The 23,678-nt window shown below is 49.7% G+C and overlaps 1 protein-coding gene across 1 annotated transcript in view; it reads right to left on the bottom strand.

Moving 5' to 3' along the window:
* Nucleotides 1-17,841, bottom strand: part of FBXO41 (F-box protein 41) — a 181,233-nt gene extending 163,392 nt beyond the window's left edge. The window contains exons 1-2 of the mRNA XM_083161396.1: nt 17,664-17,841; nt 17,283-17,385 (exon numbers count right to left, since the gene is read on the bottom strand). The gene's annotated coding sequence lies outside the window, so the exon portion shown is untranslated. The remainder of the gene's footprint in view (nt 1-17,282; nt 17,386-17,663) is intronic.
* Between the last annotated feature and the right edge of the window lie 5,837 nt (nt 17,842-23,678).

Here is a 23,678-nt window from a genome sequence, read left to right as displayed (position 1 = left end):
TCTGGGACTCCTAGTGAACGTAGTTTTGGCTCCAGGATGTGAGGGATGATAGTGTTGAATGCCGAGCTGAAATCAACAAATAGTATCCTTGCATAGGTGCCTGGACTGTCCGGGTGCTGTAGAATGTGGTGCAGCCCTAGGTTGACTGCATCCTCGACACTTCTGTTTGCTCGGTAGGCAAACTGCAGGGGGTCGAGGTGAGCATTTGTAACAACTCTCAGGTGGTTCAGCACCATACGTTCAAGCACTTTCATGACCACTGATGTTAGTGCAATCGGCCTGTAGTCATTGAGGTCTTTCGCAGTTGAGCTCTTGGGAACCGGGACGATAATTGAGGCTTTGAAGCAGGTGGGGACCTTGCACATTTCTAGTGAAGTGTTGAAAATCCTGGTAAAGATAGGGGCGAGCTGTGTTGCACAGGTCTTGAGGGCAGATGGAGACACTCGGTCTGGGCCTCCAGCTTTCCTAGGGTTGACCCTCTTGAACATTCCTTCTACCTCTGTTTGGTCCACCTGGAGAGTCTGGGGGTGGCAGTTTTGGAAGGAGGGTGGGCAAGCCATTTTGCCCCGGTCAGGGGTAGGACTGATGCAGGTAGCTTCCTTCTCGAACCTGCAGTAGAATTCGTTCAGCTCGTTCACTAGTTTCTGGTGCATGGTGGAGGGGGTTCGAGAGATCTTGTAGTTGGTTATAGCTTGCATGCCTCTCCAAGCTGACGCGGGGTCGTTGGTTGACAGGTTGTTCGCCAGCTTGTCTGAGAATCTTTTTTTTGCCAGCTTGATTTCCCGTGTTAGGGAGTTCCTGGCCTGTTTGTACAGGACAATATCACCACTGCGATAGGCTTCTTCCTTTGCCCGACGGAGCTTCCTGAGTTGACCGCTGAACCATGGCTTGTTGTTGTTGAAGGTGTGTGCTGTTTTGGTTGTCACGCACAGGTCCTCGCAGAAGCTGATGTAGGCTGTCACTGTGTCGGTCAGATCGTCTAGGTTTGTAGCGGAGGATTCAAAGACTCCCCAGTCTGTGCATTCGAGACAGGCCTGAAGCTTCATTTTTGCCTCGTTTGTCCAGCTTTTGACTGATCTGACCACTGGTTTAGCTGACCTTAGCTTCTGGGTGTAAGTTGGTAGAAGGTGGACTATGCAATGGTCAGAGAGGCCCAGAGCTGCCCGGGGGATAGCCCGGTAAGTAGACTTGATAGTGGTGTAGCAGTGGTCTAAGGTACGTCCTTCCCTGGTGTGGCATCTGACTTGCTGTCTGTACTTCGGTAGCTCTTGGGTGTAACACTGTCGCCAGTGTTACACCTACTGCAAATGTTACAGCTACAGTGTACTGCTGTCGCCAGTGTTACCCCTATTGCCAGTGTTACAGCTACAGTGTACAGCTGTCAACAGTGTTACACCTACTGCCAGTGTTACAGCTACAGTGTACAGCTGTTGTCAGCATTACAGCTACTACCATTGTTACAGATACAGTGTACAGCTGTCGCCAGTGTTGCAGCTACTACCATTGTTACAGCTGCTGCCAGTGTTACTGCTATTGCCAGTGTCACAGTTGTCGACAGTGTTACACCTACTGCCAGTGTTACAGCTACAGTGTACAGCTGTCGCCAGTGTTATACCTACTGCCAGTGTTACAGCTACAGTGTTCAGCTGCTGCCAGTGTTACATCTGCTGCCAGTGTTACTGCTATTGCCAGTTTTACAGCTGTCGCCAGTGTTACACCTACTGGCAGTGTTACAGCTACAGTGTACAGCTGTCGACAGTGTTACACCTACTGCCAGTGTTACAGCTACAGTGTACAGCTGTCGCCAGTGTTATACCTACTGCCAGTGTTACAGCTACAGTGTACAGCTGTCGCCAGTGTTATACCTACTGCCAGTGTTACAGCTACCGTGCACAGCTGTCGCCAGCATTGCAGCTACTACTATTGTTACAGCTGCTGCCAGTGTTACAGCTGTTGCCAGTGTTACACCTACTGGCAGTGTTACAGCTACAGTGTACAGCTGTCGCCAGTGTTACACCTACTCCCAGTGTTACAGCTACAGTGTACAGCTGTCGCCAGTGTTGCAGCTACTACCATTGTTACAGCTGCTGCCAGTGTTACTGCTATTGCCAGTGTTACAGCTGTCGACAGTGTTACACCTACTGCCAGTGTTACAGCTACAGTGTACAGCTGTCGCCAGTGTTACACCTACTGCCAGTGTTTCAGCTACAGTGTACAGCTGTTGCCAGTGTTACAGCTACAGTGTACAGCTGTCGCCAGTGTTACCCCTATTGCCTGTGTTACAGCTACAGTGTACAGCTGTCGACAGTGTTACACCTACTGCCAGTGTTACAGCTACAGTGTACAGCTGTCGCCAGTGTTATACCTACTGCCAGTGTTACAGCTACAGTGTACAGCTGTTGCCAGTGTTATACCTACTGCCAGTGTTACAGCTACCGTGCACAGCTGTCGCCAGCATTGCAGCTACTACTATTGTTACAGCTGCTGCCAGTGTTACAGCTGTTGCCAGTGTTACACCTACTGGCAGTGTTACAGCTACAGTGTACAGCTGTCGCCAGTGTTACACCTACTCCCAGTGTTACAGCTACAGTGTACAGCTGTCGCCAGTGTTGCAGCTACTACCATTGTTACAGCTGCTGCCAGTGTTACTGCTATTGCCAGTGTTACAGCTGTCGACAGTGTTACACCTACTGCCAGTGTTACAGCTACAGTGTACAGCTGTCGCCAGTGTTACACCTACTGCCAGTGTTTCAGCTACAGTGTACAGCTGTTGCCAGTGTTACAGCTACAGTGTACAGCTGTCGCCAGTGTTACCCCTATTGCCTGTGTTACAGCTACAGTGTACAGCTGTCACCAGTGTTACACCTACTGCCAGTGTTACAGCTACAGTGTACAGCTGTCATCAGCATTGCAGCTACTACCATTGTTACAGATACAGTGTACAGCTGTCGCCAGTGTTGCAGCTACTACCATTGTTACAGCTGCTGCCAGTGTTACTGCTATTGCCAGTGTTACAGCTGTCGACAGTGTTACACCTACTGCCAGTGTTACAGCTACAGTGTACAGCTGTCGCCAGTGTTACACCTACTGCCAGTGTTACAGCTACAGTGTACAGCTGTCGCCAGTGTTATACCTACTGCCAGTGTTACAGCTACAGTGTTCAGCTGTCGCCAGTGTTACAGCTGCTGCCAGTGTTACTGCTATTGCCAGTGTTACTGCTGTCGCCAGTGTTACACCTACTGGCAGTGTTACAGCTACAGTGTACAGCTGTCGCCAGTGTTACACCTACTGCCAGTGGTACAGCTACAGTGTACAGCTGTCGCCAGCGTTGCAGCTACTACCAGTGTTACAGCTGCTACCAGTGTTACTGCTATTGCCAGTGTTACAGCTGTCGCCAGTGTTACACCTACTGCCAGTGTTACAGCTACAGTGTACAGCTGTCGCCAGTGTAAAAGCTGCTGCCAGTGTTACAGCTACAGTGTACAGCTGTCGCCAGTGTTATACCTAGTGCCAGTGTTACAGCTAGAGTGTACAGCTGTCGCCAGTGTTATACCTACTGCCAGTGTTACAGCTACAGTGTACAGCTGTCGCCAGCATTGCAGCTACTACCATTGTTACAGATACAGTGTACAGCTGTCGCCAGTGTTACACCTACTGCCAGTGGTACAGCTACAGTGTACAGCTGTCGCCAGCGTTGCAGCTACTACCAGTGTTACAGCTGCTACCAGTGTTACTGCTATTGCCAGTGTTACACCTACTGCCAGTGTTACAGCTACAGTGTACAGCTGTCGCCAGTGTTACACCTACTCCCAGTGTTACAGCTACAGTGTACAGCTGTCGACAGTGTTGCAACTACTACCATTGTTACAGCTGCTGCCAGTGTTACAGCTACAGTGTACAGCTGTCGCCAGTGTTATACCTACTGCCAGTGTTGCAGCTACAGTGTACAGCTGTCGCCAGTGTTACACCTACTGCCAGTGTTACAGCTACAGTGTACAGCTGTTGCCAGATTTATACCTACTGCCAGTGTTACAGCTGCCCCAGCGTTAGCAGCGTGCGTTGTGATGTGATGCGCACTCCGGCGGGCTTCGCATTGCACAGTACAAAAAGTATGTGCTGCACATACTTTTTGTACTGAACACGGATCGCATTGCACACAAATTGCATGCAAAACGCACGTGTGCGATCCGATTTAGTACAAAATGCACAAGTGCTATCGCACCATGTATGGGCACATTTACAGCTGCTGCCAGTGTGACAGCTACAGTGTACAGCTGCCGCCAGTGTGACAGCTATAGTGTACAGCTGCAGCCAGTGTTACAGCTACAGTGTACAGCTGTCGCCAGTGTTACAGCTGGTCTGACAATAAATCTGTAGGTGTATGGCCACCTTTACAGTTACATGGTACAGCTGCCGCCAGTGTTAAAGCTAGTCACAGTGTTACAGCTAGTCACAGTGTTACAGCTAGTCAAAGTGTTACAGTTACAATGTATAGCTGCCGCCAGTGTTACAGCTGCCACCATTGTTACAGCTACAGTTACAATGTACAGCTGCTGCCAGTGGTACAGATGCCACGTGTTACAGTTACAGTGTACAGTTGCCGCCAGTGTTACAGCTACAGTTACAATGTACAGCTGCTGCCAATGGTACAGCTACTGCCAGTGTTACAGTTACAGTGTACAGCTGCCGCCAGTGTTACAGCTACAGTTACAATGTACAGCTGCTGCCAGTGTTACAGTTACAGTGTACAGTTACTGCCAGTGTTACAGCTAGTTACAGTGTACAGCTGCCAGTTTTACAGCTGCTGCCAGTGTTACAGCTGCTGCTAGTGTTACAGCTACAGTGTACAGCTGCCGCCAGTGTTACAGCTACAGCTACAGTGTACAGCTGCTGCCAGTGTTACAGCTACAGTGTACAGCTGCTGCCAGTGTTACAGCTACTGTCAGTGTTACAGCTGCCACCAGTTTTACAGCTACAGTTACAGTGTACAGCTTCTGCCAGTGTTACAGCTACTGCCAGTGTTACAGCTACAGTGTACAGCTGCCGCCAGTGTTACAGCTACAGTTACAATGTACATCTGCTGCCAGTGGTACAGCTGCCACCTGTGTTACAGCTAGATACAGTGTACAGCTGCCACTAGTGTTACAGCTACTGCCAGTTTTACAGCTACAGTTACAGTGTACAGCTACTGCCAGTGTTACAGCTACAGTGTACAGCTGCCGCCAGTGTAACAGCTACAGTTACAATGTACAGCTGCTGCCAGTGTTACAGCTACTGCCAGTGCTACAGCTACAGTGTACAGCTGCCGCCAGTCTTACAGCTACAGTGTACAGCTGCCACCAGTGTTATAGCTACAGTTGCAGTGTACAGCTACCGCCAGTGTTACAGCTACTGCCAGTGTTACAGCTAGATACAGTGTTACAGTTGCCGCCAGTGTTACAGCTACAGTTACAATGTACAGCTGCTGCCAGTGTTACAGTTACAGTGTACACCTACTGCCAGTTTTACAGATACAGTTACAGTGTATATCTGCTGCCAGTGTTACAGCTACAGTGTACAGCTGCCGCCAGTGTTACAGCTACAGTTACAGTGTACAGCTGCTGCCAGTGTTAAAGCTACAGTGTACAGCTGCTGCCAGTGTTACAGCTGCTGCCAGTGTTACAGCTACAGTGTAAAGCTGCCGCCAGTGTTACAGCTACAGTTACAATGTACAGCTGCTGCCAGTGTTACAGCTACTGCCAGTGTTACAGCTACAGCTACAGTGTACAGCTGCCGCCAGTGTTACAGCTACAGTATACAGCTGTCACCAGTGTTACAGCTATAGTGTACAGCTGCAGCCAGTGTTACAGCTACAGTGTACAGCTGTCGCCAGTGTTACAGCTGGTCTGACAATAAGTCTGTAGGTGTATGGCCACCTTTACAGTTACATTGTACAGCTGCCACCAGTGGTACAGCTGCCGCCAGTGTTACAGCTAGTCACAGTGTTACAGCTAGTCACAGTGTTACAGCTACAGTTACAATGTATAGCTGCCGCCAGTGTTACAGCTGCCACCAGTGTTACAGCTACAGTTATAATGTACAGCTGCTGCCAGTGGTACAGCTGCCACCAGTGTTACAGCTAGATACAGTGTACAGCTGCCACTAGTGTTACAGCTACTGCCAGTGTTACAGCTACAGTGTACAGCTGCCGCCAGTGTTACAGCTACAGTTACAATGTACAGCTGCTGCCAGTGTTACAGCTACTGCCAGTGTTACAGCTACAGCTACAGTGTACAGCTGCCGCCAGTGTTACAGCTACAGTTACAGTGTACAGCTGCCACCAGTGTTATAGCTACAGTTGCCGTGTACAGCTGCCGCCAGTGTTACAGCTACAGTTACAGTGTACAGCTGCCGCCATTGTTACAGGTACAGTGTACAGCTGCCGCCAGCGTTAAAGCTGCTGCCAGTGTTACAGATACAGTTACAGTGTACAGCTGCCGCCAGTGTTACAGCTGCCACCAGTGTTACAGCTACAGTTACAATGTTCAGCTGCCGCCAGTGTTACAGCTAAAGTTACAGTGTTACAGCTGCCACCAGTGTTACAGCTACAGTTATAGTGTACATCTGCCACCAGTGTTACAGCTACAGTTACAGTGTTACAGCTGCCGCCAGTGTTACAGCTGCCGCCAGTGTTACAGCTGCCGCCAGTGTTACAGCTACAGTTACAGTGTACAGCTACAGTTAGTGTTACAGCTACAGTTACAGTGTACAGCTGCCGCCAGTGTTACAGCTACAGTTACAGTGTACAGCCACCGCCAGTGTTACACCTGCCTCCAGTTCTACAGTTACAGTGTTACAGCTGCTGCCAGTGTTACAGCTAGTTACAGTGTACAGCTACCGCCAGTGTTACAGCTAGTTACAGTGTACAGCTGCTGCCAGTGGTACAGCTGCCGCCAGTGTTACAGCTACAGTTACAGTGTTACAGCTGCCGCCAGTGTTACAGCTAGAAACAGTGTACAGCTGCTGCCAGTGGTACAGCTGCCGCCAGTGTTACAGCTACAGTTACAGTGTTACAGCTGCTGCCAGTGTTACAGCTACAGTTACAGCTGCCGCCAGTGTTACAGTTACAGTGTACAGCTACTGCCAGTGTTACAGCTGCCGCCAGTGTTACAGCTACAGTTACAGTGTACAGCTGCCGCCAGTGTTACAGCTACAGTTACAATGTACAGCTGCTGCCAGTGTTACAGCTACTGCCAGTGTTACAGCTACAGTTACAGTGTACAGCTGCCGCCAGTGTTACAGCTACAGTTACAGTGTACAGTTCCCGCCAGTGGTACAGCTGCCGCCAGTGTTACAGTTACAGTGTACAGCTGTCGCCAGTGTTACAGCTACAGTTACAGTGTACAGCTGCCGCCAGTGGTACAGGTGCCGCCAGTGTTACAGCTACAGTTACAGTGTACAGCTGCTGCCAGTGGTACAGCTGTCTCCAGTGTTACAGCTACAGTTACAGTGTACAGCTGCCGCCAGTGTGACAGCTGCCGCCAGTGTTACAGCTACAGCTACAGAGTACAGCTGCCGCCAGTGGTACAGCTACAGTTACAGTGTACAGCTGCCACCAATGTTACAGCTACAGTGTACAGCTGCCGCCAGTGTTACAGTTACAGTGTACAGCTGCTGCCAGTGTTACAGCTACTGCCAGTGTTACAGCTACAGTATACAGCTGCTGCCAGTGTTACAGCTACAGTTACAGTGTACAGCTGCCACCAGTGTTATAGCTACAGTTGCAGTGTACAGCTGCCACCAGTGTTACAGCTACAGCTACAGTTACAGTGTACAGCTGCCGCCAGTGTTACATCTACAGGTACAGTGTACAGCTGCCGCCAGCGTTACAGCTGCTGCCAGTGTTACAGATACAGTTACAGTGTACAGCTGCCGCCAGTGTTACAGTTACAGTGTACAGCTGCTGCCAGTGTTACAGCTACAGTATACAGCTGCTGCCAGTGTTACAGCTACAGTTACAGTGTACAGCTGCCACCAGTGTTATAGCTACAGTTGCAGTGTACAGCTGCCGCAAGTGTTACAGCTACAGCTACAGTTACAGTGTACAGCTGCCGCCAGTGTTACATCTACAGGTACAGTGTACAGCTGCCGCCAGCGTTACAGCTGCTGCCAGTGTTACAGATACAGTTACAGTGTACAAAAGAGAAAGTTGCTCTACTAGAGAGCAATAAGGGCGCCTATAGTGTGTGTTGTTTCTCCAAGCAGCTGCTGGGGTGCAGGGGAAGTCACTCCCTGCGGGTTTTACAAAGGGTGTGTAAACAAAAACAAGTCGGGGAAGCAGCGCTGGGTTTACAGTGAAAGAAATTGACCAATTTGCAGTAGCAATAAATTTTATATAGCAAGTAAAAATAAATATAAACAGTACATTCAATCACATATAATATGACATAATAAAAAAGTAAAAAACATTAAAATTCTCACTCTCAGATTGGATGGGTATCTGAAGGGGCCAGTGTCCAGTCGGATGTCAGTCCAAATGGAAAGTGCACTTAACCATTATTCATTCTGCTGTTTGCGGAAAAGAAAACTGGAATGGGGGTGTTGTAGAAAGGGAGTCCACCGGTCCTCTCTATTGATGCGGATGGATGTTTGTGCCGCTGGAGGAGTCGATGGAGGGATGTCCGTGTGGTAACCCTCAGGAATTCCTCTAATAATTAGGTAAAAAAGCTTCTTATGGCTCGGTGCCCAATTTAAGTACTTCCTCTTGATGGTACAGTGTCACTTAGAAGTGGTGACAGAGGGTGGGCGTCTGGTCTCCAGTCAGGGCTTGAATTTAATGGGGGGGGGCAGGACTCTCTAACAGGTGGCTGGGATGGTTGTCTGCTCACCCGGAGATGTACCTATTACTATGGGTATATATACCCCTAGCCACCATACCTCAAGTCACCTTTGAAAAAGCCACAAGCTAGTGGCGAAACGCGTTAGGTGCAGCCCCTCACTCTTATTGATTGGACCCCCAACCATCTTCAGTCCACTGCTGCTTCAAACTGGGAACATTTATCCTGATTTTTCCCCTCAGGATTTTCCTCAGCACACTTAAACTCCAGGTGAGCCACGCCATCTTTAGCCGCCTGTCTGAGATTAGTGTCTCTGCACTAAGAGCTTGGCCGTCTCCACCACAAGCGACTGGGGATACCAGCAGTGTACATCTCCGGGTGAGCAGACAACCATCCCAGCCACCTGTTAGAGAGTCCTGCCCCCCCCCATTAAATTCAAGCCCTGACTGGAGACCAGACGCCCACCCTCTGTCACCACTTCTAAGTGACACTGTACCATCAAGAGGAAGTACTTAAATTGGGCACCGAGCCATAAGAAGCTTTTTTACCTAATTATTAGAGGAATTCCTGAGGGTTACCACACGGACATCCCTCCATCGACTCCTCCAGCGGCACAAACATCCATCCGCATCAATAGAGAGGACCGGTGGACTCCCTTTCTACAACACCCCCATTCCAGTTTTCTTTTCCGCAAACAGCAGAATGAATAATGGTTAAGTGCACTTTCCATTTGGACTGACATCCGACTGGACACTGGCCCCTTCAGATACCCATCCAATCTGAGAGTGAGAATTTTAATGTTTTTTACTTTTTTATTATGTCATATTATATGTGATTGAATGTACTGTTTATATTTATTTTTACTTGCTATATAAAATTTATTGCTACTGCAAATTGGTCAATTTCTTTCACTGTAAACCCAGCGCTGCTTCCCCGACAGTTACAGTGTACAGCTGACGCCAGTGTTACAGCTGCCACCAGTGTTACAGCTACAGTTACAATGTTCAGCTGCCACCAGTGTTACAGTTACAGTGTTACAGCTGCCGCCAGTGTTACAGCTGCCACCAGTGTTACAGCTACAGTTACAGTGTACAGCTACAGTTACAGTGTACAGCTGCCGCCAGTTTTACAGTTACAGTATACAGCTACCGCCAGTGTTACACCTGCCTCCAGTTCTACAGTTACAGTGTTACAGCTGCCGCCAGTGTTACAGCTACGGCCAGTGTTACACCTGCTGCCAGTGTTACAGCTACAGTTACAGTTACAGTGTACAGCTGCCGCCAGTTTTACAGTTACAGTATACAGCTACCGCCAGTGTTACACCTGCCTCCAGTTCTACAGTTACAGTGTTACAGCTGCCGCCAGTGTTACAGCTACGGCCAGTGTTACACCTGCTGCCAGTGTTACAGCTACAGTTAGTGTTACAGCTGCTGCCAGTGTTACAGCTAGTTACAGTGTACAGCTACCGCCAGTGTTACAGCTACAGTAACAGTGTTACAGCTGCCGCCAGTGTTACAGCTAGTTACATTGTACAGCTGCTGCCAGTGGTACAGCTGCCGCCAGTGTTACAGCTACAGTTACAGCTGCCGCCAGTGTTACAGCTACAGTTACAGTGTACTGCTGCTGCCAGTGTTACCGCTACAGTTACAGTGTACAGCTGCCGCCAGTGTTACAGCTACAGTTACAGTGTACAGCTGCCGCCAGTGTTACAGCTACAGTTACAGTGTACAGTTGCCGCCAGTGGTACAGCTGTCGCCAGTGTTACAGCTACAGTTACAGTGTACAGCTGCCGCCAGTGTTACAGCTACAGGTACAGCTACCGCCAGTGGTACAGGTGCCGCCAGTGTTACAGCTACAGTTACAGTGTACAGCTGCTGTTAGTGGTACAGCTGTCGCCAGTGTTACAGCTAAGTTAGTGTTACAGCTACAGTTAGTGTTACAGCTGCCGCCAGTGTGACAGCTGCCGCCAGTGTTACAGCTACAGTGTACAGCTGCCGCCAGTGATACAGCTACAGTTACAGTGTACAGCTGCCGCCAGTGTTACAGCTACAGTTACAGTGTACAGCTGCCGCCAGTGGTACAGCTGCCGCCAGTGTTACAGTTACAGTGTACAGCTGCTGCCAGTGTTACAGCTACAGTTACAGTGTACAGCTGCCGCCAGTGTTACAGCTACAGTTACAGTGTACAGCTTCCGCCAGTGTTACAGTTACAGTGTACAGCTGCTGCCAGTGTTACAGCTACTGCCAGTGTTATAGTTACATAGTAGGTAAGGCTGAAAAAAGACTTGCGTCCATCTAGTTCAACCTGGTATAGATATCCATTGCTGATTTGGTTGGTTCTGGTATTTTACAGACAAATTATATTTCTTATTTGTACCCATGGATGTTTTTCTCCAGTAAATGTTTGTCCAACTTTGCCTTGAACGCATTTAATGAGCCAGCCGTTACCACCTCTCTGGGAAGAGAGTTCCAGAGTTTGACTGTTCTGACCGTAAAGAAATTCTTTCTACTAGCTGAATGAAATATTTTTTCTTCTAATCTATACTCATGCCCTCGCGTCCTAGATTCCTTTCTAGTAGAAAAGAGGGTGCGTGACAGTTCCTTATATTGGCCCTTGATATACTTGTACATGTTGAGCATGTCCCCCCCTTAAACGTCTCTTTTCTAATGTAAATAGTCCCAAATTGCTTAATCTCTCCCCGTAGCTTAAATTCTCCATTCCCCTAATAAGCTTTGTTGCTCGCCTTTGGACTTTTTCTAATTCTATGATGTCCTTTTTATAGTGTGGGGCCCAGAACTGTACTCCGTACTCTAGGTGAGGTCTCACCAATGCTTTATATAGTGGCATAATTATCCTTGAGTCCCAGGTTTCCATTCCCCTCTTAATACATGCCAGAATTTTGTTAGCCTTTTTTGTAGCTACATTACAATGGGCACTACATCCTAGTTTGCTGTCTATTTGGACTCCTAGATCCTTTTCAAGTATGGAATTACCCAGTTCCTCTCCGCTAAGGTTGTAACTTGCACACTGGTTGTGTCTCCCAAGGTGCATAACCTTACATTTATCTACATTGAACCTCATCTTCCATTTTTTTGTCAAATCATCTAAAATTGCAAGATCATTTTGAAGCATGGTGACATCTTCTGATGATTTGATGACTTTGCTAAGTTTTGTATCGTCCGCAAAGATGGATACATTGCTGAGTAACCCTATCCCAATATCATTAAACAAAATGGGCCCCAAAACCGAACCCTGGGGCACTCCACTTAGTACCGGTATCATATCTGATACGGCACCATTCACAACCACTCTGTTGTTACAGCTACAGCTACAGTGTACAGCTGCCACCCGTGTTACAGCTACAGTTACAGTGTACAGCTGCCACCAGTGTTACAGCTGCCACCAGTGGTACAGCTACAGTTACAGTGTACAGCTGCCACCCGTGTTACAGCTACAGTTACAGTGTACAGCTGCCGCCAGTGGTACAGCTGCCGCCACTGTTACAGCACAAGTTACAGTGTACAGCTGCCGCCAGTGGTACAGTTACAGTGTACAGCTGCCGCCAGTGAAACAGCTACAGTTATAGTGTACAGCTGCCGCCAGTGTTACAGCTACAGTTACAGTGTACAGCTGCCGCCAGTGTTTCAGCTACAGTTACAGTGTACAGCTGCCGCCAGTGTTACAGCTACAGTTACAGTGTTACAGCTGCAGCCAGTGTTACAGCTGCCACCGGTGTTACAGCTACAGTTATAGTGTACATCTGCCACCAGTGTTACAGCTACAGTTACAGTGTTACAGCTGCCGCCAGTGTTACAGTTACAGTGTACAGCTACAGTTAGTGTTACAGCTACAGTTACAGTATACAGCTACCGCCAGTGTTACACCTGCCGCCAGTGTTACAGCTACAGTTAGTGTTACAGCTGCTCCCAGTGTTACAGCTACAGTTACAGTGTTACAGCTGCCGCCAGTGTTACAGTTACAGTGTACAGCTACCACCAGTGTTACAGCTAGTTACAGTGTACAGCTGCTGCCAGTGGTACAGCTGCCGCCAGTGTTACAGCTACAGTTACAGTGTTACAGCTGCCGCCAGTGTTACAGCTACAGTTACAGTGTTACAGCTGCCGCCAGTGTTACAGTTACAGTGTACAGCTACCGCCAGTGGTACAGCTACAGTTACAGTGTACAGCTGCCGCCAGTGTTACAGTTACAGTGTACAGCTGCCGCCAGTGTTACAGCTACAGTTACAGTGTACAGCTGCCGTCAGTGGTTCAGGTGCCGCCAGTGTTACAGCTACAGTTACAGTGTACAGCTGCTGCCAGTGGTACAGCTGTCGCCAGTGTTACAGCTACAGTTACAGTGATACAGCTACTGCCAGTGTTACAGCTACAGTTAGTGTTATAGCTGCCGCCAGTGTGACAGCTGCCGCCAGTGTTACAGCTACAGCTACAGTGTACAGCTGCCGCCAGTGGTACAGCTACAGTTACAGTGTACAGCTGCGGAAAGTATTACAGCTACAGTTACAGCTACAGTTACAGTGTACAGCTGCCGACAGTGTTACAAGCTACAGTTACAGTGTACAGCTGCCGCCAGTGTTACAAGCTACAGTTACAGTGTACAGCTGCCACCAGTGGTACAAGCTACAGTTACAGTGTACAGCTGCCGCCAGTGGTACAAGCTACAGTTACAGTGTACAGCTGCCGCCAGTGGTACAGCTACTGCCAGTGTTACTGCTGCCGCAAGGTACATCAGCACACTCACAGGCAGCACTGAGCTGATAATAATACCATATAAATTATAGATATCTCCTTTGATCTGTTCATAGATAGATAGATATTAGATAGATAGATAGATAGATAGATAGATAGATATTTTGTGATAGATAGATAGATAGATAGATAGGATAGATAGATAGATTAGACTGCTGGGATTAGCAGGCAGCGGTGAGTGCTACATTGTACAGAGATATTTGTGAGTGAGGGACTCATGTCATGGATGGGATTATACAGCCAGCGCTATACATAGAGGAGTATACAGCCAGCGCTATACATAGAGGAGTATACAGCCAGCGCTATACATAGAGGAATATACAGCCAGCGCTATACATAGAGGAATATACAGCCAGCGCTATACATAGAGGAATATACAGCCAGCGCTATACATAGAGGATTATACAGCCAGCGCTATACATAGAGGATTATACAGCCAGCGCTATACATAGAGGAATATACAGCCAGCGCTATACATAGAGGAATATACAGCCAGCGCTATACATAGAGGAATATACAGCCAGCGCTATACATAGAGGAATATACAGTCAGCGCTATACATAGAGGATTATACAGCCAGCACTATACATAGAGGAATATACAGCCAGCGCTATACATAGAGGAATATACAGCCAGCGCTATACATAGAGGAATATACAGCCAGCGCTATACATAGAGGAATATACAGCCAGCGCTATACATAGAGGAGTATACAGCCAGCGCTATACATAGAGGAATATACAGCCAGCGCTATACATAGAGGAATATACAGCCAGCGCTATACATAGAGGAGTATACAGCCAGCGCTATACATAGAGGAATATACAGCCAGCGCTATACATAGAGGAATATACAGCCAGCGCTATACATAGAGGAATATACAGCCAGCAGTATACATAGAGGAATATACAGCCAGCGCTATACATAGAGGAATATACAGCGAGCGCTATACATAGAGGAATATACAGCCAGCGCTATACATAGAGGAATATACAGCCAGCACTATACATAGAGGAATATACAGCCAGCGCTATACATAGAGGATTATACAGCCAGCGCTATACATAGAGGAATATACAGCCAGCGCTATACATATAGGAATATACAGCCAGCGCTATACATAGAGGAATATACAGCCAGCACTATACAAAGAGGAGTATACAGCCAGCGCTATACATAGAGGAATATACAGCCAGCGCTATACATAGAGGAATATACAGCCAGCACTATACAGTACATAGAGGAATATACAGCCAGCACTATACATAGAGGAATATACAGCCAGCGCTATACATAGAGGAGTATACAGCCAGTGCTATACATAGAGGAATATACAGCCAGCGCTATACATAGAGGAGTATACAGCCAGCGCTATACATAGAGGAATATACAGCCAGCGCTATACATAGAGGAATATACAGCCAGCGCTATACATAGAGGATTATACAGCCAGCGCTATACATAGAGGAATATACAGCCAGCGCTATACATAGAGGAATATACAACCAGCACTATACATAGAGGAATATACAGCCAGCGCCATACATAGAGGATTATACAGCCAGCGCTATACATAGAGGATTATACAGCCAGCGCTATACATAGAGGAATATACAGCCAGCGCTATACATAGAGGAGTATACAGCCAGCGCTATACATAGAGGATTATACAGCCAGCGCTATACATAGAGGATTATACAGCCAGCGCTGTACATAGAGGAATATACAGCCAGCGCTATACATAGAGGATTATACAGCCAGCGTTATACATAGAGGAGTATACAGCCAGCGCTATACATAGAGGAGTATACAGCCAGCGCTATACATAGAGGAATATACAGCCAGCACTATACATAGGGGAATATACAGCCAGCGCTATACATAGAGGAATATACAGCCAGCGCTATACATAGAGGAATATACAGCCAGCACTATACATAGAGGAGTATACAGCCAGCGCTATACATAGAGGAATATACAGCCAGCACTATACATAGAGGAATATACAGCCAGCACTATACATAGAGGAATATACAGCCAGCACTATACATAGAGGATTATACAGCCAGCGCTATACATAGAGGAATATACAGCCAGCGCTATACATAGAGGAATATACAGCCAGCACTATACATAGAGGAATATACAGCCAGCACTATACATAGAGGAATATACAGCCAGCGCTATACATAGAGGATTATACAGCCAGCGCTATACATAGAGGAATATACAGCCAGCGCTATACATAGAGGAATATACAGCCAGCACTATACAGTACATAGAGGAATATACAGCCAGCACTATACATAGAGGAATATACAGCCAGCGCTATACATAGAGGAATATACAGCCAGCGCTATACATAGAGGAATATACAGCCAGCGCTATACATAGAGGAATATACAGCCAGCGCTATACATAGAGGAATATACAGCCAGCGCTATACATAGAGGAATATACAGCGAGCAGTATACATAGTGGAATATACAGCCAGCGCTATACATAGAGGAATATACAGCCAGCGCTATACATAGAGGAATATACAGCCAGCGCTATACATAGAGGAATATACAGCCAGCGCTATACATAGAGGAATATACAGCCAGCGCTATACATAGAGGAATATACAGCCAGCGCTATACATAGAGGAGTATACAGCCAGCGCTATACATAGAGGAATATACAGCCAGCGCTATACATAGAGGAATATACAGCCAGCACTATACAGTACATAGAGGAGTATACAGCGAGCAGTATACAGTACATAGAGGAATATACAGCCAGCGCTATACATAGAGGAATATACAGCGAGCAGTATACAGTACATAGAGGAATATACAGCCAGCACTATACAGTACATAGAGGAGTATACAGCGAGCAGTATACAGTACATAGAGGAGTATACAGCGAGCAGTATACATAGAGGAGTATACAGTGAGCAGTATACAGTACATAGAGGAATATACAGCCAGCACTATACAGTACATAGAGGAGTATACAGCGAGCACTATACAGTACATAGAGGAGTATACAGCGAGCAGTATACAGTACATAGAGGAGTATACAGCGAGCAGTATACATAGACTTGGTGTGCATGGCACATTTATACACCACCCCATGCAGTCTGTATGTGTATTACACACATCCCCACCATGGTGACGGTACCGGAGGACCATGGTAGATCCATAGATCCGGCTACCTGGCATCATGTAGTCACAGGATTACATCCAGCCATAATGCTGCTCCACACAGTGTGCACCGGCTGTACAGCAATTCCCATTTATCCTATATATGTCAGGGACCCATGCAGCCATTCCCGGTGTGTGTGTGTGTGTGTGTGTGTGTGTGTGTATACATATATATATATATATATAGACACACACACATCCTGCAGGGACCCATGCAGCCATTCCCGGCGTGTGTGTGTGTGTGTATATAGATACATATAGACACACACACACACATATATATATATAGACACACACACACACATCCTGCAGGGATCCCGCAGTCCTGTACAGTCCCTATTTGTCATTACAGCGCCGCATTATTCAGGAAGATGACATTCCCATCCCTCTGGCACTGTGCTGCTGCTGCTGCTGGGGATGGTGTGTCGGCTGCACCATCACAGGGTGCTGTGTAATTACTGCAGACCGTGCCAGCACCCCCCCATTGCTGATCAGCCATAAGTGTCACCTACCTCCTGCATGGTCCTGATGCTGCAGCTGCTGCTGTGTGATGGACGCTGCCAGAGATACAGGATTCACAGCTCCATCCTCCGCTGCCCCCAGTCACCCCCACCCCTGGAAAGGAGACAGGTGCAGGGTGTTAGTGACTCCTATACAGTGCTAGCTGCCACCCTGATACCAAATAGGGGGAGGGGGAATGCAAACCAGCCTCTGGGTACAGGGTGACAGTGGCACTGCCAATGAGAGGGCAAGGCTGGCACAAGTGCCCCTTATGGGAGGAATCATGTGTAGGGCACCCGGATCTGCAGGGCATTGTACGGTCTGTGCCCGTTTACCAGGCTGGCACTGCTATGCCCCCCTCCTCAGATGCCCGCAGTGCCTCCTGCACTCACCTCCCGAGCTGCCGCCGCCGCCGCTGCCCAGATGTGTGCACTAAGGCACCGTCAGCCAACTGCCACTCCCCGAGCTCGCCGCTCACCCCCTCCTCTGTCCTCCAGCCTCTCCCCCGGTGCGGTAAGAAGCGGCCTCTACCCCGGCCAGCACGGCTCCTCCGGATAGCATGCCGCTGCCGGGGGCAGGGACTGTGTGCGCTTATAGCAGCCGTGGTGTATTGGCTGACGGTCCCCGGACCTGCTTCTCCCTGCACTGACCCTGGATCTGGGCTGTACAGTAATGAAATGCTCTACCTACAGCCATTACCCAGGTCTGCCATCAGTGTGTGCATTACAGTACCCCCAGCTGTGTCCTAATCATCGTTATACCCCCGGCAGCTGATCCTGGGGCATCATTACACCACACAGCACAGGGTACATCAGCAGCTGATCCTGGGGCATCATTACACCACACAGCACTGGGTACATCAGCAGCTGATCCTGGGGCATCATTACACCACACAGCACCGGGTACATCAGCAGCTGACCCTGGGGCATCATTACACCACACAGCACAGGGTACATCAGCAGCTGATCCTGGGATATCATTATACCACACAGCACCGGGTACATCAGCAGCTGATCCTGGATCTGGGCTGTACAGTAATGAAATGCTCTACCTACAGCCATTACCCAGGTCTGCCATTAGTGTGTGCATCACAGTACCCCCAGCTGTGTCCTAATCATCGTTATACCCCCGGCAGCTGATCCTGGGGCATCATTATACCACACAGCACCGGGTACATCAGCAGCTGATCCTGGGGCATCATTATACCCATACCTCCCAACCGTCCACCACACAGCACCGGGTACATCAGCAGCTGCTCCTGGGGCATCATTACACCACACAGCACTGGGTACATCAGCAGCTGCTCCTGGGGCATCCTTACACCACACAGCACCGGGTACATCAGCAGCTGATCCTGGGGCATCATTACACCACACAGCACAGGGTACATCAGCAGCTGATCCTGGGGTATCATTATACCACACAGCACCGGGTACATCAGCAGCTGATCCTGGGGCATCATTATACCACACAGCACCGGGTACATCAGCAGCTGATCCTGGGGCATCATTATACCCATACCTCCCAACCGTCCACCACACAGTACCGGGTACATCAGCAGCTGCTCCTGGGGCATCATTACACCACACAGCACTGGGTACATCAGCAGCTGCTCCTGGGGCATCCTTACACCACACAGCACCGGGTACATCAGCAGCTGATCCTGGGGCATCATTACACCACACAGCACAGGGTACATCAGCAGCTGATCCTGGGGCATCATTATACCACACAGCACCGGGTACATCAGCGGCTGCTGCCTGGGGCACCATTACACCATGGCATTAACTGGCATGGTGCACTGTAACCTACACAGCACCGGGTACATCAGCAGCTGACCCTGGATCTGGGCTGTACAGTAATGAAATGCTCTACCTACAGCCATTACCCAGGTCTGCCATTAGTGTGTGCATCACAGTACCCCCAGCTATGTCCTAATCATCGTTATACCCCCGGCAGCTGATCCTGGGGCATCATTACACCACACAGCACTGGGTACATCAGCAGCTAATCCTGGGTCATCATTATACCACACAGCACCGGGTACATCAGCAGCTGCTCCTGGGGCATCATTATACCACACAGCACAGGGTACATCAGCAGCTGCTCCTGGGGCATCATTACACCACACAGCACCGGGTACATCAGCAGCTGCTCCTGGGGCATCATTACACCACACAGCACCGGGTACATCAGCGGCTGCTGCCTGGGGCACCATTACACCACACAGCACCGGGTACATCAGCAGCTGCTCCTGGGGCATCATTATACCACACAGCACTGGGTACATCAGCAGCTGCTGCCTGGGGCACCATTACACCACACAGCACAGGGTACATCAGCAGCTGACCCTGGATCTGGGCTGTACAGTAATGAAATGCTCTACCTACAGCCATTACCCAGGTCTGCCATTAGTGTGTGCATCACAGTACCCCCAGGTATGTCATAATCATCGTTATACCCCCGGCAGCTGATCCTGGGGCATCATTATACCACACAGCACCGGGTACATCAGCAGCTGCTGCCAGGGGCATCATTATACCACACAGCACCGGGTACATCAGCAGCTGATCCTGGATCTGAGCTGTACAGTAATGAAATGCTCTACCTACAGCCATTACCCAGGTCTGCCATTAGTGTGTGCATCACAGTACCCCCAGCTATGTCCTAATCATCGTTATACCCCCGGCAGCTGATCCTGGGGCATCATTATACCACACAGCACCGGGTACATCAGCAGCTGCTGCCAGGGGCATCATTATACCACACAGCACCGGGTACATCAGCAGCTGATCTTGGGGCACCATTACACCACACAGCACAGGGTACATCAGCAGCTGATCCTGGGGCACCATTATACCACACAGCACCGGGTACATCAGCAGCTGATCCTGGGGCACCATTACACCACACAGCACCGGGTACATCAGCAGCTGATCCTGGGGCATCATTATACCACACAGCACCGGGTACATCAGCAGCTGCTCCTGGGGCATCATTACACCACATAGCACTGAGTACATCAGCAGCTGATCCTGGGGCATCATTATATCACACAGCACCGGGTACATCAGCAGCTGACCCTGGGGCATCATTACACCACACAGCACCGGGTACATCAGCAGCTGATCCTGGAGCATCATTATACCACACAGCACTGGGTACATCAGCAGCTGATACTGGGGCATCATTATACCACACAGCACCGGGTACATCAGCAGCTGCTCCTGGGGCATCATTATATCACACAGCACTGGGTACATCAGCAGCTGCTCCTGGGGCATCATTATACCACACAGCACCGGGTACATCAGCAGCTGATCCTGGGGCATCATTACACCACACAGCACCGGGTACATCAGCAGCTGCTCCTGGGGCATCATTATACCACACAGCACCGGGTACATCAGCAGCTGATCCAGGGGCATCATTACACCACACAGCACCGGGTACATCAGCAGCTGATCCTGGGGCATCATTATACCACACAGCACCGGGTACATCAGCAGCTGATCCTGGGGCATCATTATACCACACAGCACCGGGTACATCAGCAGCTGCTCCTGGGGCATCATTATACCACACAGCACTGGGTACATCAGCAGCTGATCCTGGGGCATCATTATATCACACAGCACCGGGTACATCAGCAGCTGATCCTGGGGCATCATTATATCACACAGCACAGGGTACATCAGCAGCTGCTCCTGGGGCATCATTATACCACACAGCACCGGGTGCATCAGCAGCTGATCCTGGGGCATCATTACACCACACAGCACCGGGTGCATCAGCAGCTGATCCTGGGGCATCATTACACCACACAGCACAGGGTACATCAGCAGCTGCTCCTGGGGCATCATTATACCACACAGCACCGGGTACATCAGCAGCTGCTCCTGGGGCATCATTATACCACACAGCACAGGGTACATCAGCAGCTGCTCCTGGGGCATCATTATACCACACAGCACAGGGTACATCAGCAGCTGATCCTGGGGCATCATTACACCACACAGCACAGGGTACATCAGCAGCTGATCCTGGGGCATCATTATACCACACAGCACCGGGTACATCAGCAGCTGATCCTGGGGCATCATTATACCACACAGCACCGGGTACATCAGCAGCTGATCCTGGGGCATCATTATACCACACAGCACTGGGTACATCAGCAGCTGATCCTGGGGCATCATTATACCACACAGCACCGGGTACATCAGCAGCTGCTCCTGGGGCATCATTATACCACACAGCACCGGGTACATCAGCAGCTGCTCCTGGGGCATCATTATACCACACAGCACCGGGTACATCAGCAGCTGATCCTGGGGCATCATTACACCACACAGCACCGGGTACATCAGCAGCTGCTCCTGGGGCATCATTACACCACACAGCACCGGGTACATCAGCAGCTGCTCCTGGGGCATCATTATACCACACAGCACCGGGTACATCAGCAGCTGATACTGGGGCATCATTACATCACACAGCACTGGGTACATCAGCAGCTGATACTGGGGTATCATTACACCACACAGCACAGGGTACATCAGCAGCTGATCCTGGGGCATCATTATACCACACAGCACTGGGTACATCAGCAGCTGATCCTGGGGCATCATTATACCACACAGCACTGGGTACATCAGCAGCTGCTCCTGGGGCATCATTACACCACACAGCACCGGGTACATCAGCAGCTGATCCTGGGGCATCATTATACCACACAGCACCGGGTACGTCAGCAGCTGCTCCTGGGGCATCATTACACCACACAGCACCGGGTACGTCAGCAGCTGCTCCTGGGGCATCATTACACCACACAGCACCGGGTACATCAGCAGCTGATCCTGGGGCATCATTATATCACACAGCACTGGGTACATCAGCAGCTGCTCCTGGGGCATCATTATACCACACAGCACCGGGTACATCAGCAGCTGCTCCTGGGGCATCATTATATCACACAGCACCGGGTACATCAGCAGCTGCTCCTGGGGCATCATTATACCATACAGCACCGGGTACATCAGCAGCTGATACTGGGGCATCATTATATCACACAGCACCGGGTACATCAGCAGCTGATCCTGGGGCATCATTACACCACACAGCACCGGGTACATCAGCAGCTGCTCCTGGGGCATCATTATACCACACAGCACCGGGTACATCAGCAGCTGATCCTGGGGCATCATTATACCACACAGCACCGGGTACATCAGCAGCTGCTCCTGGGGCATCATTACACCACACAGCACCGGGTACATCAGCAGCTGATCCTGGGGCATCATTATACCACACAGCACCGGGTACGTCAACAGCTGCTCCTGGGGCATCATTACACCACACAGCACCGGGTACATCAGCAGCTGCTCCTGGGGCATCATTATACCACACAGCACCGGGTACATCAGCAGCTGATCCTGGGGCATCATTATACCACACAGCACTGGGTACATCAGCAGCTGCTCCTGGGGCATCATTATACCACACAGCACAGGGTACATCAGCAGCTGCTCCTGGGGTATCATTACACCACACAGCACTGGGTACATCAGCAGCTGCTCCTGGGGCATCATTATACCACACAGCACTGGGTACATCAGCAGCTGATCCTGGGGCATCATTATACCACACAGCACCGGGTACATCAGCAGCTGCTCCTGGGGCATCATTATACCACACAGCACTGGGTACATCAGCAGCTGATCATTGGGCATCATTATACCACACAGCACCGGGTACATCAGCAGCTGCTCCTGGGGCATCATTACACCACACAGCACCGGGTACATCAGCAGCTGATCCTGGGGCATCATTATACCACAATGCACAGGGTACATCAGCAGCTGATCCTGGGGTATCATTACACCACACAGCACTGGGTACATCAGCAGCTGCTCCTGGGGCATCATTATACCACACAGCACTGGGTACATCAGCAGCTGCTCCTGGGGCATCATTATACCACACAGCACAGGGTACATCAGCAGCTGCTCCTGGGGTATCATTACACCACACAGCACTGGGTACATCAGCAGCTGCTCCTGGGGCATCATTATATCACACAGCACTGGGTACATCAGCAGCTGATCCTGGGGCAGCATTATACCACACAGCACCGGGTACATCAGCAGCTGCTCCTGGGGCATCATTATACCACACAGCACTGGGTACATCAGCAGCTGATCCTGGGGCATCATTATACCACACAGCACCGGGTACATCAGCAGCTGCTCCTGGGGCATCATTACACCACACAGCACCGGGTACATCAGCAGCTGATCCTCGGGCATCATTATACCACACAGCACTGGGTACATAAGCAGCTGCTCCTGGGGCATCATTATACCACACAGCACCGGGTACATCAGCAGCTGCTCCTGGGGCATCAT

This window comes from Crinia signifera, chromosome 1 (genome assembly GCF_055691185.1).
Source record: "Crinia signifera chromosome 1, ASM5569118v1, whole genome shotgun sequence".
Taxonomy (NCBI): domain Eukaryota; kingdom Metazoa; phylum Chordata; class Amphibia; order Anura; family Myobatrachidae; genus Crinia; species Crinia signifera.
This window is presented reverse-complemented; position numbering and strand designations above follow the sequence as displayed.